Source organism: Acartia tonsa, chromosome 2 (genome assembly GCF_053477335.1).
Source record: "Acartia tonsa isolate MP-2025a chromosome 2, ASM5347733v1, whole genome shotgun sequence".
Lineage (NCBI taxonomy): Eukaryota > Metazoa > Arthropoda > Copepoda > Calanoida > Acartiidae > Acartia > Acartia tonsa.
The window spans coordinates 57,840,334-57,847,252 of NC_137261.1; the positions used below are offsets into that span (position 1 = coordinate 57,840,334).

The 6,919-nt window shown below is 31.2% G+C and overlaps 1 long non-coding RNA gene across 1 annotated transcript; it reads left to right on the top strand.

Moving 5' to 3' along the window:
• Positions 1–5,117: 5,117 nt before the first annotated feature.
• On the top strand, positions 5,118–6,430 carry LOC145312880 (uncharacterized). The gene is made up of 2 exons (XR_013877160.1): positions 5,118–5,630; positions 6,037–6,430. It is a non-coding gene; the product is annotated as an uncharacterized LOC145312880 (long non-coding RNA).
• The last annotated feature ends 489 nt before the right edge of the window (positions 6,431–6,919 follow it).

The window sequence follows — 6,919 nt, forward strand, 5'->3', positions numbered from 1 at the left end:
ATTATTGTAGCATTTGCTGCATAACAAAAACACACACACAGAAAAACTTTAGGGTACCTATATTTTTGGGTACCCCAATGCCATAGAAATGATAAGGGAGTAATAAAAAAAATTATTTGTGTAAGAACCAATTATATTCAGAAAGTTTTTAAAAAACAGAGGGGAAGAGGAATGAGGATACTTTGTTAAATAGTTTAATGTTGCTGCCCTACCACAGTGGGATCTTTTGCCAAAAAACGGGACATTAAGGGTAGACAAAAGTAAACATCAATAAAAAAGCTTGTATTTGACGAAATGATGTAATTTCTTTTGCTTTAACTCAAAAATAACATAAATTTTGCTCCTGTTAACTTCTAATGTGCATTTGGTAAGTACGTCTGGCGGTTTTGGAGGAGCGAAGCTACCCTATTTTTAAAAAATCTATAAACCTTCATAACTTTAGTTAGGATAGGAATATTTTAACAAAATAAACGTCTATGTAAATATTTCTTCAATGCAAACAATGTTTGTGAACATGAATATAGCGTCAGGTGCACCCAGTTCGAGTCCCGGCATTTTTAGGTAGGTCCAGTATAAGTAAAATAGGACACTAATAAGGCATGTTTTCTAATGTTTTTTTTACAGATATAAACAACAATAACATAATTTTCAAAACACTTTTGATTTTGTGTTAATACCTTTATTCTAAGTCTAGCTATCTTCATTTAAAGTTTGTATAAGAATATAAACATAATTGCTTATATAATATTCTCTCTCAAACGTATATTTCTCTCTCTCTCTCAGACGCATATATAATGTTTTTGCAATATTATAATTAATCCCCGAATTTGAATTTCTGCTGAACCAAAACCAGTTAGAAATACAATTTTTTTCAGAACACATGAAATTTAGCAAATTTAATTGCTAAAATAAAAGTATTAATAAGTCATCTTTTTTTAAGGACTCCTTGTTCCCTTAAATGTCCATTAAAACCGCGAGAACGGCAAAAATCGTTAAAAATCACACCTACGGCGGCAAATAACGGCGAAACGGTTGGCCGGAGGCAAATAATGCATAAGTAAAGAAAGTTCCGCCTCAAAAAGTTAGAAAACATTGCAGAGATGACTTTGGGCTCTAAAATGACTCCTTCCCCCTCTAACGAGGGAAAATTTCAAATTAACAAGAACGAAATTGTTCAAACCATGCAATGTAAAATGCTCAATTACTCAAAAACGGCCGGGAGGCCCCAGGTTATGAAAACTGTTTTAAACACAATACATGTTGCATATTAATATTATTATTGCAAAACCCGGGGCATCCTGGCCGTTTTTGGGTAAAATGGAGAAAACTGATTTTTTGGGGTTAAAAATCTTAATATTTTTGGTGAAATTTTCTCACAAAATGTCAATTTAAACCACCAAAAAAATATTTTTTTAAAATTTTTCTTTAATTAGACATTGGTACAGGTATCTGAAAAGTACCTCAATCAAAAATTATTTTCATAAGATGAACATAAATGTATTTTTTGTTGCTTTGAAAAAATTGTGTAAAAAAATCTGGAAAATCATCAAAACTGAAAAGAAATTTTTCACTACCTTTTTTAAAAATGGCATAAATCCGCCAAAAATGAATATTTTTTAAAAATTTCTTTTCTAGCTGTCTACTTACAGCCATTATTAATTCCTAGAATAGATAAAAGTCAATTTTAAATTTTTTGGATGTCCCACTGGATCCCACTGTGCCTACTTATGGATATACTTATCCTTGTTTTAAATTAGTATAGTATAATGTTGTTGTTTTACATATGTATATAACTGTCCTTGTTAACATTAGAAGGAATAATGTTGCATTACTAATGTCCTTGTTAACCCTTACAGATTGGGGGGGGAGTCATATTGACCCCCCCCCCTCTAGTTATTTCAATGTCATTTTTTTGTAGGTAAGATAGAGAGTTGTGACTTCATGACTATTTAAGTTTTGTAATTATACGTCGGCAAGAGTTGATCTTATAAGGATATCTGGTCTGTGTCGGTTGTGGCGTCCAGTCAAAGTCAGTTAGGTGGCACCAAATTTAGAAAAAATTTTAAATAAATCTTAATTTCTACATTATGACTTTTGTGTATAAGGAAAACCTAAAAATTTTTTGGTGAATACTTAGATATCAATGACCTTCTGAGAAAGGTGGTGTTATGACCGTTTGACCGCTCCCTGACCGACTTTATGACTGTTTTTTGTCCGGCTTTTACTACTGACCGCTAAGACTAGAAAAAGTAATTTTCTCTAAAAATACACATGAACCACCAGAAAAAAATTTTATGTCTCTAACTGTAACAGGAGCCGAGATAGAGGGGGGGGGGTCAATATGAAACCCCCCCCCCCTGATCTATTAAGGTGGGAATTGGGGCCTGATCTTTAAGGGTTAAATTTAGATTATCATAATGTTGCTGACAAACTTGTGGATATAAATGCACTTGTTAAAATCAGTAATTTACCACAAAAATGGCACAATTAAGTAAGCAACCTACTTTTTTTCATGCTTACTCCACGAGGAGAGATTACTAGGGACAGCATAATATAATTTTGCCGTTCTATTTATGAATATACTTCAACATTACTTAAACATCACTATTGTATAATATTGCTGCTCTACTTATATTTATACTTGTCCATGTTAAATTCAGTATAGTAAAATAATGCTGTTCTTCTTATGAACATACTTGTCCTTATACCAGTATTACCTCTAGGGGCTCGGTGATGCTTTGGGTAAAAGTCCTCTCAACCCCACCTTGAACCTACTTGTGTCTAAATTGCAATGTAACGTGCTCAATCGCCCAAGGGTATTAAGTAAGGTAACACCAAATAGATAGCCAAATCTTTAATTGCACGAATTTTGTCTAGAGGTCCTAACTGCATGGTAATGAGTTGCACCTGTTATAAACCAAGACATTCCCCATACTCAAACTATTAATGTCAAAAACCTCCCTCCTTGTTTGCTCAAACAAATGCATCTTAAAAACATTTTAAGAAATAAAGCCAAACATTAACCCATTGACTAATTTAAAACAAGGAAATTTAAATAACAAAATGATTTGCTCATAAAAAAATTTAAAAGGGTGGGGTCAAAATAGGTAAACAAGGATGACAACTTCCATAAAAGCGAAGCTCTGAAAAGGTGTGATAAATGAACATTAACACTTTTAGAGTGTCAGAACTAAATAATCAGAATATAAATGTTTAAAAGATTAAACAAAATTTTGAGTAAATTTGTTGAAAAACTGCTTAGATAAAGAATAATGATTAAGGACATACTTACATTTTTATAGATGCTACGCTTACAAAATTATACTTTGTTGTCCTAGGAATCAGTATTTCAAAAATCAGATCAATCAAAAAATTATATAACACAAAAATTAGCTGTTTAGAATGGACGTACGGACATTCAGGTAACAATTATAGAATTCCTACGATTTCTGAAGTCTACCTATCAACCACAAGAATCACCATACAAATTTTGAAATTGATAGAAAAATTCTGACGTGCCTATTTTAATTTAATTTAATGCATAATTTTAATTAACACTCAAAATATTCTTAAAAGTATGTGTCCGTCTGTCTGTCCGTCAGTTTGTCTGTCTGTCTTTCCGTCAATCTGCCCATTTGTCTATCTGTCTCTCCATCTGTCTGTCTGTCCATCTGTTTACGTCTGTATGTCTGTCAATACCTTTTGGTTAATTTAGGCATGTTAGAGTTGTCCTTTAAATTTCAAAGGTTTAGGATTTAGTGCTCAACAAGGTATCCTGAGTGAAAGTTACAATTTTAATTGGGATAAGACAATGAATGTTTAATTGAAATACATCCCCAATGATGATAATAGTTATTTATTGCATCGTATTATAGACAGCATTCCGCGGATAGTAAATTTAAAAGATTAATTACGGTTTTGTTAACCCTGAGGAGCCGAAGTCCTGGGCTTACAAATCTGGTATTGATGTTATGTTTTTTCATTTTAATATTCATATAAAATTGTTTAGTATGGCTTTGAACCGGTTCTAATCCTGCGGATATAAATAGGTTTCAAAGCCATACTGAAAATAAAATAACCCCTATTGTATATTAAAATCATTGATTGGGCAATACTTGTCTGGAACCAACCAATCAAAATTAAATAAGGTACCCAAAGTTTTTATGCTAAATATAGGCGAGGATGGTAATAAAACTTTGGGTACCTTTGAAAATATAGTCACTGTACCCTCACTCCTTGGGTAAAAATGTAATTTACTGCTCAATGATCCCTACATCCCTGGGTATGGTGTGTCTACAAAAAGGCAGTGTTCAAACTTTTACACCAATTATTTTAATCTACAAAAGTGGTCCCGTTTTATAATTGTAATTGTGCATATTGTAAACAGTTATCGCGCAAGTAAATTTCTGTTTTTCTACAATATAATATTTTTTTTTCATTTTGACTCAAAACATATCAAATCAAGAGGGAAAACTTAGATTCGTAGCCACACTAAAATAGTTATTTATAGCATCATATTATATACACTAAACAGCATTCCGTGGATTTTAAAATGTATAATTGTAAGAGTAAAAATAATTTTAGAATAATGCGTTGAAAACTTCATTTTATTTGCTCAAAGATGTGCCTCAAATTAAAAACGTTTCAAGAAAAATGCCAGCCCCCTTCTCCTTATACAACCTATCCTAACCTGACCCAAAATTGAAGGTTTCAGTGCTCATCAAGGTACTTCGAGTGAAAGCGCCAATATTTTGTTTTAGAGCATTGCAGTTATGGATTTATATTTCTTGTTTTTACTTTAAACTAAATTTTCGTTTTAACTAGGAATCTTAAAGACTAAGACAATGGACGATATTTTGATGAAAATTACCTTTTTACAAACAAGTTTGAAACTTAACTAATCAAAATTCAATAATCTATCATTATTATCTTTAGTGTTCAAACGTTTCCAACCCTAATTGTAATCTACAGAATGGGTAATTATGTTAACCATCAATGTGGATGTATTTAAATTTATCGGCCATTGTCTTATCCGGGGCTATAGCACTTACACATCCAGCAAATTTACAGTTGATGTATTTTTGGCAAAATGTTTTCTTTCTTTTTCTTATGCCATAAATACATCCAACACTGGCATTTACACATCCATACTTTTTCAATTATATGTCATAAATACATCCAACACTGGCATTTACACATCCATACTTTTTTGATGATATGTCATAAATACATCCAACACTGGCAAATATACATCTAGATTAATTTATATGAATATTCATTTACAATTAATTATATTTTGTACAGTATGTATACTTATAGGTTTTAAACTTTTTACCCTATTTTAGTTACTCTCCCCCTATTTACTTCCCTTTTTCTCAAGATGCTCTCTAAAAAACATCAACACATTTCCGCAGGTGGTCAAATTATTGCTATATAATATTATAATTTAGATATTTATTGTTAGTTCATTGTTTTATTATGGCAGAGCCAGAGGCTATTTTTTTGTGACAACAATCTGAAAAATTTGGTTTATTCAACCTTTATTTGCTGTAAGGCACTTTGTAAGGCCACGATAAGCTGACCTCAAAAGAAGCCGCCCAAGAGACTGATGAAGAACCTCAAATTATTAGGTAAAAGTTTACTACATTTTTATGTTTAATATATATTTGTATTTCTGAAGATTGCGAAAGCATGAAACTTGAAAATAAAGATAAATAAAATTGAAGTAAAAAACGTTGTTTTACTATAAAATATTTGTATATACATATATAAATATGTATAATGTATATATCAAAACAGTTGGGGGTTATAAACAATTACATTAGATCTTGTTATCGATTTAAAATATATAATATGGGTATTAAAATAATTGTAATTTACGTTTTGTATTTTAATTAATATATATTATATATGTATATATCAAAACAGTTGGGGGTTATAAACAATTACATTAGATCTTGTTATTTATTTGTTTTTTTATAGGGTTTATAATCAAATTCAATAAACAAAAAAAATAATCTTTTTTTATTTATTAAGAAGATTTAACAATAGAAGAAGAGTTCATTCGCAAAATGCCCACAGCACATCAACTCCCATGAAAATCCGGATGTGGAAATAACCTATTCCAAAATACAAGATGATGTTTTTTTTTCTGGAAAGAAGTATCATGGAAATGCTACCAGGACCCAGTACAGGGATTCAAGGGACAGGACCTCCAAGACCCCACAATCAATATGGAAGTGGGGATATGTCTAACTTGTTGGTTGATGATTTTGGTCGACCAATATATAGAATTGTGACAAGGTCAAGATCTTCACAACAATCCATCACATGATGTTTTTTTTTATTTTAACCTGACAAATATATTTTAATTTAAATCTTTATAATGCTTTTTATTTTAACCTGACAAATATATTATAACCTCTTATTATTTTGTGTTAAATTTCTATGGATGTATAAATGCCAGTGTTGGATGTATTTATGACATATAAATGAAAAAGTATGGATGTGTAAATGCCAGTGTCGGATGTATTTTTGACATATGTATAAAAATATGGGATGTGTTTTTGCCAGTGTTGGATGTATTTATGGCATGAGAATCGATTTTACTGTCATTTATACAGTAAAAATTCAGTTTGTCATAAATACATCCAATGCACTGGCAAAAACACATCCACTGTAAATTTGCTGGATGTGTAAATAGCAGTCCCCCTCTTATCCATTTAGATCCCTGATAAATATCAGAGAAACAAGGATGTCAACATCCATAAAATTGAAGGTCTGAAATGAACATTAACAATTGTATAAGAGTGGCATAACTGAATAAGCATGATACTGCTCCAGGACATCTTACATTGTTAGGACATATTTATAAAGATGCTTATAACATGGTCCCGCGATGGTTTTAAGCTATTATTCT